This window comes from Lepisma saccharinum, chromosome 27, assembly GCF_977018435.1.
Source record: "Lepisma saccharinum chromosome 27, izLepSacc3.1, whole genome shotgun sequence".
Lineage (NCBI taxonomy): Eukaryota > Metazoa > Arthropoda > Insecta > Zygentoma > Lepismatidae > Lepisma > Lepisma saccharinum.
In genome coordinates this window covers 21,680,140-21,692,721 of record NC_139255.1, presented here as the reverse complement: position 1 = coordinate 21,692,721, position 12,582 = coordinate 21,680,140, and the positions used below count along the sequence as shown (strand labels likewise).

The following is a 12,582-nucleotide window of genomic DNA, read 5'->3' as shown; positions in this document are numbered from 1 at the left end:
TCCGCAGATAAAACGATTCGTTAATATTGCCAGTAGTTGACTCATTCGCTCATTCAAGAACGTACCCTCTCCCGCCCGCCTTCCAGAGATTAGAAATTACAACGAAACGCCCTCCGTGTGGCGCTACCTTTGTTGTGCAGCTTCCAAATGCTGACAAGTCTACATAGTGCTCAATTGCTCTGCGGCAACACCGAAAGAGCAAGAAAAGTTTACGTGCAATATTATCAACAACAGGGTTATAACAACAGGTCTTTCCTCGATAATTGTCTATCTCCTTAAATCATCGTCACATTATTTAAAGCCAAAAACCTAACTTTATCTAGTATAAAATAAAAAAAATCCTGGGGAGGGGCTCGAGCCACCTCAACCCCACCTTGGATACGTGCTATTAACAATAACAGGATGATAGAACATTCTCCGTATTGTCTCGATAATTATTTCTCCCAAATTATCAAGACATTATTCAAGAAGCCAAATTCATAATTTTACCTAGTGTAAAAGAAAAAAATCCTGAAGGGGGCTCTATCCTCCTGATTCTCACCTTGGATACGTGCTATTGACAATAATAAGGTTATAGAACACTCTACGTTTTGTTTCGATAATTATTTCCCTCAGATTTATAAATTTATTATCTTCACATTATTCAAGATGCCAAAAATCTAATTTTATCTAGTGTAAATTGAAAACTTTCCTGAGGGGGGCTCGAGCCACCTCATCCCCACCTTGTATATGTGCTATTAACAATAACAGGGGTATAAAACATGCTCCATCTTGCCTCGATAATTATTTCTCTCCTTACATTATTTTCACATTATTCAAGAAGCCAAAAACCTAATTTTATCTAACGTTAACTGAAATATTTTCTGGGGAGAGGGTCGAGCCCCCTGTGCCCCATCTTGGATACGTGCTATTATCAATAACAGGGTTACGGAACATTCTCCGTCTTGCCTCGATAATTATTTCTCTCCTTAAATTATTGTCACATTATTTTATTTCACACCACAAGAAAGCAAAAACCTCATTTTATCTAGTGTAAACCTAAAACGTTCGGGGGGGGCTCGAGCCCCCTAAGCCCCCCTCTGGATACGTGCCTGATTAGAAGGCTAATGTGAGGGAATTACTTTATATCATACATTTTAGTCCGATGAGAAGGTCCGGAAAAATGCAGATAGATACCTCAAAAATTTTTAGATCCAATTTGTGCAATTGGAAACAATATTGATTTATTAGTGCGCAATTAATTTCCCTGGACGCCATGGCATTCTCTCTTTTACAACTTTTTTTTAGATCATTCGTGCCCAGTGGCTGGCTCCCGCCGCCCCTCTGAACTTGATGAAAACAAGAATAGCAGATAATGCGAGCGAAACAAGCAAGAAAATTTTACAAAATGAATTTTTATTTGCATAAAATTTGAAATCGAAGGGGTAATTGCTCGCATTAGCCCCTGTCCCCCCTGTAGTTGAGTCACTGTATAATGCAGACATATTTAAGCAATATATGTTTACTTTGGATACTTTAGGCTCACTGCCATTGTTAGTCAACCTTATTCTGCACAGTTGCTCGACTAACCTTGTGTTAATGCGAATACCACGCACGCTTCCCCCTTCCATCCAAACCGATTCTAAAGGCATAAGAGATAATGTTTTATTTCAACCCTATCGCCGCGATCACCCACAGGTAGGTAGAAAACCTATACATAATAACCAAAACTAAAAATCAATAACAAGTCAATCAAACAATAGTTTAAAGTGGGATCCGATCCACTATGTGCCTCCACCAGGTATCGAACCCGGGACTCCTTGATTGCAAGGCGAAAACGTATTCACGGCGCAATCGAGAAGGCAGTTATAAATATCTGATACATAAAAAATATCAAATAAATTCCCTTATATCTATTAATAATGTATTTTTACATGTTTAGTAATTTACTTTTATATTTAATAACATTGGGTGCGTTCCGAAAGTCTTAACGAAACGAACGCATTCAACGAAAATAACTGGGCTCGTGAATCTGGTGAAACCAGTTATTTTACGGACTTATGGGACACACTAGGCGAAAGCGCAGGCGCAGCGTTTTGTTTAGAGAAAGTTTCCGTATGGCGTCAGCGGAAGGAATGTCCTTATGGCAAAAATAAACTCTATTATGGCCACTGTTACTCATTTTAATCACATTCAAAGAACGGTCAAGGCATGCTTATCTTGTGCATGTTGCTTCATATCGCTATCTGTTAAAATTATAATACATTTTCCGAACTAGTGCAGTTTGAATCCATCAGCACGCGCTTTGTCTGCAAGGAGCAGACGATTTTCACGGAACAAACCAGCATCCTGGCCCGTGCGTTTGGTGAATCTCGTTCTTGCACGAAACGCACGGAATGCGACTTTTGGGACAGCATAATGAAACTCACGAAACGCACGGAAGCACTTATGGAACGGTCAGTTACCATAACTCGTTTAACGCGTTAAACTCGTGCGACTTTCGGAACGGGCCCATTATAAATATTAATCATATAGGCTCTTTCTTCTCAGTTGCTTGGTAGAAAATTTGAAAAGTTTCATGCACATACATAATATATATGTATAGTTTGTGTATGTCTGTGTAGACCACAATCTTCTTGCTCCCCCCAAAAATCAATCTTCAATGATTTCGCGCCCTGGTAGGGTATGTAGCTGCCTGGCAAAGTCCTCATTCCGTAAATTCACGAACTGCATGAAATCAGAAAAAGACATATATTCCCCCCTCGTTTTCAGAAAACCTGTTTCACAACCCACCCCTGTCCTTTCTGTTGTGAAGGACACTCCAGTGGGACAATGAATCTCCCCCCCTATTTACTGCGAGCAGCAAATGAAGACGGCCGCGCCATCTACTGGCCACCGATGGAAATGCAATTTCAAAGCGCAGCGAGGTTTAAATGTGGGGTAATCTTCTATACCCTAACTATTTTATGCTGCTACCAAGGAGCGCAAAACAGATCTCCCTAATATATCAATGACCTCGTTCTGAATGTCATGTGAGAGCCATTTGTAGCCCGAACGTCCCATCCACTACCCTACTTCATGCACATCGTCTTTTGAAACTCTTTTTTAGTAAAAATGTTAACAATACTTATAATTATATACTAGTATATAGTAATGAGTCAAGTGTTTTGCTGTCTCTGATCATAGCCCGCCAAAAGTTGATGGTTTAGCGGTCTCAGCCCCCCAAAGTTGATGGTCTAGAAAATTTTAAATGTGTATTTAAAGTTAAGTTCATGTGGCACAATTCAGAGTAAACTTTACAAGAGAAGCAAAATAATACATTAGATCATCTTAAGCAAAATTATTTGGGGGGCTCTGCCCCCACATCGTTAATATGGGGGGGGGGGCTCGAGCCCCCCCCCCCCCAAGCCCCATGGAGTCGGCGCCTATGGCTACTAATTCTGTATATCTCGTAACTTAGATGTAGAAATCATTCAAACGTAACATGCATTAACTGAACAATGGTATTTTTCCTTGTAGAACATTTTTATGCACTTAAATAAAATAATTAATACGACCTAACGAGATATGTCCCGATTTATTAGCAGAAAATAAAAGCAGGAATGGAAGGGTGGGGTGAGCGGATTATTGCGCTGAGACGCATTCAACTGTCACTGCCAAGAGTAAGATATGATTGGCGGAGAGGTTGCTATGACAACGCTTTACGTTTGGAAACGGCCGTTGGTTTGGTTTATTATTAATCTGTGACATGGTTTCTGATTCAATCAAGTAGCAATGGTAAGTAATGTGATTTTTCAACTAGATATAGATAATCCTTTACATACTCAATGTATCATTCATTTCACGGACCTAGGACGACATGTCATGTATAAAGGAGATGTGGCCATCTCACATTATTATGTATTCAGATGAATCTAAAAACCACCAAGGTGTAGGCTGTGCTTATTTCATTCATAAACAAACAAGTCTGTCTACCATCTGATACTTCTAATTTTACTACAGAAAGCTATGCAATATTTAGAGCTCTCACGTACACTATCCATAGCAATTACACAATTTTTTTTTAAATTACAGATGCTTTAAGTGTATTAATGGCGTTGAGTTGTTCATATCCTCAGATTTGTAAACATTCGATATTTATCGCCCTCAAAATCCAGCAAATACAGTTTGTTTATGGAATAAATTTCGGGACTAATTTATTATAGTTCAGATAGATTTCTTCATTTTTTCAGAAGAAACTACTTACCGTAGGTAACGGTTTCGATTGTCTTGTGATTTCGGTACCAGTTAGATAAGCCCGAGACACATTTAACTCGTTTATTTTCAAATAAAATTCATTTCTACTTACCTCATATGCATAGCGGAACATTTTTCAACTTTGGATAACTTTTTTTTCCATGAAAAAAGCGTTATTTTTAACATTATAATTATTTATTGCTCGTTGCTAATTCGGCAGGCAAATCTTGACTCACGTTGTCTATCGTCAGCTGATATGCAGTATCGTCAGCTGATGTGCAGTGTTTCCAAACTTATGAACCGATAAATGCCACACAAAGTATTCACAAAAGGTTTTTAAGCGAAAATTGATCCACAAACCATTCACGGAAGGTTAGGTTAGGCAAACAGAAAATTGAATTGGAAAAAAAAACCGCTCACACGTCATCTTGTAAAACTACCGCGTGGTTGTTACACTAACAGTTGTTAACCGAAAAATGATTGTTATTAATCCACAAACCATTCACGGAAGGTTAGGTTAGGCAAACATAGAAAATTAAATTGAAATAAAAAATCCCGCTCACACGTCATTGCTGCACTGACAGGAGGTACGTAATCTAACGCACGGAACATTTGATTCACGTAGTCGACGGTAATGGTAGCACGAGCTATAGTGCAACGGAGATGAATGAATGACGAAAAATACCTTACTTACAGGCCAAATAAGTTGCACGATTCGAAAAAACAATTTCAGCAGCTTCAGAAAGTCCACAAGAACTCAATTGCATAAGTACTTTCTCGTCTTTTCTCCTGTAAATTTCAAGAAATGTGTCTCCGGTTATCTAATCATTACCATGATTTATCCTAGCACAAAGACTAATTATCGTAGAATTTTGGAAATCATTGTCCTAATTTACTATAGTTCAGACAGAAATTATAGGTGTCCGAACTATAGTAAATTTTTACCACTCAATGAAAATCGACGGTACTACTTTACTATACATGAGACACCTATCAATGATTTATTTTGCAGTTTTTTACATTGCTAACGTACTATTCTGCATTGCTGAACATTTATTTAGGTGAAATAATGAATTTCTAATGAAAAAAAATGCATATTTCTTATATTTACGAGTACTTACTGTTCTTACTTATTTCCACACACAATATGGCGATAGCTTACCGTTGATCGCGTGTTGTGCCAGTGTTTTGTCGATTTGGAGTGTGCATGCAGTGTTGCAAGCTTGTTCACCGAAAAATAACTAAATTTTTTAAGAAAACCCATTAAAAACACTTCACAAAATGTTTTCACCAAAAAAAGTTCAATTTTTGACATAAAGAGTAATTATTAAACCATTGATGTTAGCCCCAAAACCCATCCACGGATAGCCCCAAAAAACCATTGACGTTAGCCCAAAAATTCACGATATCCCCACAAACCATTACGGGGACGAGGTATGCCTACTAGGTTAGGTTAGGCCTGTTAGGTTTGGTTCCATTAGCACTCCTTTCGTTCAATTTAGCACATACGGACAACATCGTTTTTTCTCGATTAAAGAAATTACACGGAATTCTTTTAATTTTAACTTTCCACGTCCTGCATTCCACTTCTTTTTTTCAAGATTCCGTGTTGAATTACAAATTCCATGGCATCTTCCACACCCGGGCAACAACTTCACGACACATCATGTTATAGCGAAAACACGGTGTGGGTTGAAACACTGACTACAGTGTTTACGTATCTAACGCACGGAACATTGTACTCTCGTGCAGAAAGCAAATGGCGGCAGCAGCAATAGCACGTCGGAAAGAGATTTTCGTAGAAAACCACATGCATTTGCATTAAAATGGTTCAAAACTACATTCCCGAACATCAACAACGCTACAGAAAATGATTCGCTTAAGTACTTTCTCCTGTAAATTTGAAGAAAAATGTCTCACATATAGTAAAGTGTTACCAAAAAGCGAAAAGAAAGAAGTATTCATAATGAGAAAAATTGAAATTACTTTCATAAAAAAAATGTAAATACACCTTAAAGAATGTTCCGCAAAGCAGATAGGCAAGTACGAATGTTAAAAATGATGAAACAATTAAGTTACATGTGTTTGAGGAATAGTAAATTTTTACCCTTTGGGTATGCAGTGTTTCCAACCTTCTTAACCCAAAAAATACAAACATAGTTAAAATCTGTTAAACCATTGACAATAGCCCCAAGACACATTATGTAAGGTTAGGTTAGGCAAACATAGTTAAAATTTGTGTAACTACGTAATGTTTCTTGGGGCTATCGTGAATGGTTCAATGGATTTTAACTATGTTTGTATTTTTGGTTGGAAACACTGCATACCCAATGAACATCGACAAAAAACAAGCAGGACACGCGATGATCTACGTAGGTATACGTGCCAAAGGCTATTGTGCGTCGGAGAATTAATTTTCAACAAAAACATGAATTTCCGCTATGATACATTCCCACGTGACAGAAAACACGTTCCAGATGTTAGACAATGCTACAGAAACTTATTACCGTAAGTAGTTTCTTCTTTAAAAATGAAGAAATCTGTTTGTGTGATAGTAAATATTTACCGATAAATATATTAAGAGAACCCGCAAATGGAGGCAAGGGGTCACTTGCCCTCCCCCCTCCCCCGAGATATCTGGGAAGAATTAGCTAATACAGTTCAAATTTTGAAATTATAGCGGGAAAGACAGATTGAGCATCTATGCAAATTTACTTAGTACTGGTGATGCTTTATGACAATTCACTTAACTGGGGAAATCATAACTCTATGCTTCAACTTTCTGCCCTACGCCTGGAGGTTATATTTCCTCTACTTTAAACAATTCCCCCACCACACACACAAATCCTACAGGCAGCGTTGAAATAAAGGGTTACTGAATCCTCCACAAGAATGTTTTTCTGTTGTATAGGATCAAGTACCCTTTCTTTACTGAAATAAATCCCTTGAACAGTAAGAACCACTAACAGCAAAGCACTAAGAAAAAAAAAGCAATTAAGTAATACTATGAATTCCCAATCAATCTTCTGGTATGACGTCAGAAGATTCTCCACAAGTTGTTCAAAGATCATTGCTGTCCTGTTCCCCAGAAAACTATGACACACTTGTCGAAATGTATTCCATGCAGTTCTCTCATCATCACCGAAAAATTTCTTGCATTTTTTCTCAAGTTTTCTTAACGTCAACTACATGGACAACTGAAATTGAAGTTAGAACATTACCATTATGCAGCAAAACTGCTTTAACCCTTTCGATTTTTTTTTTTTTTCAAAATTTGGCTAGCTCCCATCCGCTAGCATCCATCGATCTGGGCAAACCGCCACTAGTCGCTGATTGTCCAATTAATATAAAGGCGAATACAATAGTACAAATAGTAAATTTTATAAAATAAAATAAAAGAAATGGAAGAACTCAAAATGAATCCCATCTGCTAGCGCCCATCATTCTCTGCAAACCGTCGCTGATTGCCCCAAGTTATATAAAAGCGAATAAACAATAATACAAATAGTAAATTTTAAATAAAGGAAAAATGATAATCGCTATAAGCAAACACCACAAATCGCAATAAAACAAAAGGAACTTGGGCCAAATCTTGCATCTGTCCCTATCCTGGGCAACATCAATCTAATCTTTTCCATCCTTGCCAATTTCTGTTAGGTCCATCTCAACATTCCCCATCCCCCCATAATCTTCCTCTTGCCCTTCCTACAGGTCTTTCCTACCAACTGTCAGCCTGACTCCAACCTATTAAGGTGCAAGACAGTCCAACCAGTTGCAGAGTGATATGTGGTCAACATGACGAACCCAGTCGTTGTTGTAGGTTTCCATGACCAAGTTATGCTACTCATTCGTAGCTCACAAATTTCCTCATCATGGTGGGTGGCCACTAGTCTCATGCACTGCCCGAAATCGCAGGAGAGATGTTGATATATACTTGATATACTTCTCCCAGGAGACTTGAACCTGCAAGCGTCCCTTGGCCAAAGCCCAAAACCTGATATGGCCACAGTTTGGGGCAGGCTATTAATTTAGTCCAGATTATTAAAATCCAGTCTGTTTAACTCTGAACTCCTGATTGAGATATACTTCCAGAATTTAATACCATGCTGTTGTTATATCTTCCTTGAATCAGACTTCACTGGGCAGTCCTCCTGTCGAGGAAAAAACTAGTCACGTAATATGATTCACTGTATCTACAATTAAATATAGACTCATATTATCACATGTGGGTTATTTTTCCAGTTGTTCAAAGAAATGGTTGTTTCTCCAGAAATAAAAGTTTCTTTTCTTTACAATATGGTAAAGTGTTCATTCATCTGAAAAGAAAAAAGAAATCCATTGTTATGTGTAGGAATTGTTTAAAATAAAATTTTCGTATAATTTCTCCGTGCCATTATGACTCAAGTCATTGGTAACCGAATGTATAAGTGGTAAAGAAGTACAGTGCTCCCCTGTGCTTTATACCATGCCATGAAGGTATATAGGGGATGTGGAGTTAGGGCCCCACACTCTCTTGATCATGGCTGAAGGTGGGGCTGATGTGATCAGCAGCATGCCCCTGGCCACCTTCACTCACCAGAGTTTTCTCCAGGTACCCACTTTTATATGATGCTTTGTGAGCACCGGAGCTGCTTGAACAGGTGGAAAATATCCTGGTTCTCCTCCGCTGAGGATCGAACCCGGGTCTCTCGTATGGTAGTCAGAAAAGTGAAAATTAAAATGTGTTATTTGAAATTCTGTGTTTCAATTAAAAAAACAAAATATGTATGTCTTTGTGTAAAACAATGGGTAGTTTTTTATTACAGTTAAGATACCAATGTACTGCCAACTTTCAAATGCCACAATGCATGTATCCTTCTCGTCAGTTAAGAAATGTGATTTTTATGTTCATAAGCGATATGTAATGACTGGGCCTGCCTGAAGAGGTATGCTGTACCATCAAGCACAATAACAATAAATCATGTCAACATAGAAATAGTATCATGAGGTTCAGTCCTCAGAATAAAATTAGACTTAATTGGTTGTAAATGTTAATCTTGAGCCATGTCTTTTTAATGTTGGGTGTGTAAATCAAAATTTGTATGTTTTGATAATGAAGGTATTTTGCAGGTGAATGTTTAACTGATGCAGAAGTTTCAGCATAAGTTGCCTGTCCTAGTGATGGTCTTCCTGAGTGGTGCCTGTTCCTCATGTTTCAACATGACTGGGAGATGTTGCGTCAGCTCTATGGATGCGAGAGGTCGCAGACCATTTTAATATTTAGTAAGTACCTCTGTCATATATTAATTGTTTTATTTTTGAGAGATATTTTGTAGGTTTATGTTAGTTCTTTTACTTATTTTTATGTTTTGGAATCCATTGCTTTTAACCCTGCCCCCTTGGTGGAGTGGTTAGCTACGATGTCAGGGGTTCCAGGTTCAAATCGCAGCCTGGGCATGGGTGTTTGTCAGTGTCCATTCATCATGTCATCACTCATCACCATCTTCACAATTAGCCAAAAGTAACAGAAAAGTGAAGTAAAATAAGCTAAATGAATCAAAGATTGTTTTTAACTTCATTTTCTATATTTTGTAGGCTATAGATGAAAGTCGTGCAGTACCAGACACCTTAAGTTCATTGACAATAATTAGAAAATGAGTAGGCGGAATATAAGTTGAAAATAAGAGTTTTGTACTTCAAGATCCTTTATTAAGAACAGGGAATGATTGTGGAAAAATGGAAACGAAAGTACAAATAAGAAAGGAAAAAAGAGTAATATTTCAAGAAAAACAAAAATTGTCATCCAGTACTGGACAGGCTATGTGTTAGCGTATAAATGAGTCGTAAACATAAAGTAATTATGCCGAGAACCTAAAATGCAGTAGCATTTACCTACAGTTTAGCATGTTCTTGCAATGTTCACAAATAAAGTACAAAATGTTTTCCTCATGTGCACATCGGACGTACGCCCAACCATTGCTAGAGAAACATTGCACCCCATTCTTCATTGAATGCATTGCTACAAGTTATGAATTCTGTTGTTTTTTTCTGATCAAAAATGAAGTGCAGCTGTTTTGTGTTCTCCATAGGTGGTATGTAATCTTCATCCTCCTTTGCTGCCATTGTAGAAGTGCCTGATGTGTTTCCTTGTTTCATCATTCCAACATCCTGCATGTCTTGTTCATTTCGTCTCTTCTGTGTTTTCATTTTCTTCTCTACACCCAGTTTCTATTTTGCCGCTAGTTCTTGCTTGTAAGGATTGCATATCAAGACTTCACTTTGCTGTTTTCGTCATCTTCTCCTTAAAACTCTCTTCTGTTGTAGGTTGGGAATGGTGTTACTGAAGTGAGCATATGTGCAATCTGACTGTTCTGATGAAAGAGCTGGAGATGGAAAAGGAACAATTATGTTTTGGGGTCTTCAATGTACAAGGCACATTTCAAAAGATATGGCTGATTGATTATGTGAAACGAGAAAAGAAGTGTAGTAACACTGCTTTAGTGGTTACAAACACATACATATCTACTTCATTTCTCAACATATTCACTATCGTTTGCCGAGCACCTTTGTTACCGCACAACAAACTTTTTACGCCCTCTGTATAGAAGTTCACTACCTGGGAGACCAGCCAATCTAACATTGCCATTTTCAACACTTGGGTTTCTTCAAATTGTTGAGGTGCTGAAAGAAACGATAGTCACTAGGTACAAGGTCCTGATTATACGAGGAGTGATCAAAAAGTTCCCATTCGAATATCTCAATCGTCTGGATAGTGAGTGACACGGTGTATGGTCTAGGGTTGTCATGGATAAGAAGAGCTCCTGAGTGCAAAATACCATGTCATTGGTTGTGTTTTGCACATCTTAGTTTTGCTTGAACTTTTTCTCATTTGCCATACTTTTCCTTCACTCATTACAACTCGGACCCTACACTTCAGACAGTTTTCGGTGAATTTCAGCAGCATTATGACCTTTTACGTTAAGAAATCGAATCACAGATGTACGTCTCAACTGGTGGAATTGTGTAATCACGCAGCAATTTTAACACTCTCTAACTCACAAGATAATCAACAATTGACAGTGAAAATATGATTGTTGGGTCACCAATGGACTAATTGATGTTACTGTGCAGGTGCAATGTAATCACTGTTGCCAGTCACTTTTTATAAATAATACCAATGTGCATGCCTAAATCCTCCTGTATAATTGAAGGTGCTAGTTGAAAGAACACTAGCAGTAACCAATAATCTTCTCCAAGACGGTTGAATAATGTCCAACCATGTACAATCGATCAATGGATATAAAAGTTTCTCCTGACAGAGAAAAACAGGTAAAGTATAATCCCTATTCTCTAAGTGTAGTTTGACAGATGCTTGTGCTGTAACACGTACGTATCCTTTGTTTACACCTCATAATCATAGGCTGGAATTGAGAAGCAGTATCTACTTCACATTTAACAGTACTTTTATTGATTTGGAGAATTATATTGATGCTATCCATACTGAATTGCTGCTCCAAAACATGTTGAGTAGAAGTAACCAGTGTGGAATGATGACTGAGAGTATCAGTGTTGAAATGGTTGAAGCTGAGCGTAGGCAAGTCATGATCTAAACCATTATTTCAAGTTGTGTTGTGCGAGGTTGAATTGGACGTTCTATTAACAAGCTCTCCTTTCTGCTTCTTTCTACATCATATATTCCAATGGCCTTGTCGTTTGCAGTAGCTGCAAGTTGCGTTTCTTGCCGGACAAAGATCTTGTAGGTGATTCTTGGTGCAGTTGTTCCACTGGAAGTGAGAATTTTGCCTGGTATCTTTTGATTTCTTAGTTTCAGAGTTGCTGTTCTGTCTGATTTTGCCAAAGCGTGAACTTGTCAAAGGGCCTGTGTGACGATCTGGATTGATCCACTTCAAATTTCTTGAGTTGGTGCCAAAGTCACAGAATCTGCATTGTACTTATTCGAGAATAATTTAGGGGTCCCTGGTTCGAATCCCAGCATGGGCATGGATGTTTGTGAGTGTGTATTCATCAATTTCATCATGTCATCACTCATCTCCATCTTCGCAAATTAGCCAAAAGTGGCACTGAAAGTGAACTAAAACACAACAAAACAGTCAATCGAGAATAATTTAACTTTTCGTTCTAATAACTCACGATGCAAAGCAATCTCTTGACATTTAGCAAACGAAAGATGACTTTCAGATAAAATCTTTTTCAAGTACTGCCTGACTGTACACCATCGAGGAATTGTTCAACAAGTGCCTCATCTAAATACTGCTCGTACACACATTTGGCTGCTTGTTGTTTGATTCTCACTGCGAATTGAGTAACTGATTCTCCTTGAGATTGAATGCATTTTTGAAACTGGAACCTCTCTGTAAACTTGTTGGT

The 12,582-nt window shown here is 38.0% G+C and overlaps 1 protein-coding gene across 3 annotated transcripts in view; it reads left to right on the top strand.

Annotated features, from left to right (window-relative positions):
• Window positions 1–3,684: 3,684 nt before the first annotated feature.
• The window catches only part of LOC145980466 (uncharacterized), a 97,846-nt gene continuing 88,948 nt past the window's right edge, over window positions 3,685–12,582 (top strand). For all 3 annotated transcript variants that reach the window (XM_083113558.1, XM_083113557.1, XM_083113559.1), the window contains exons 1-2: window positions 3,685–3,756; window positions 9,325–9,477. The gene's annotated coding sequence lies outside the window, so the exon portion shown is untranslated. The remainder of the gene's footprint in view (window positions 3,757–9,324; window positions 9,478–12,582) is intronic.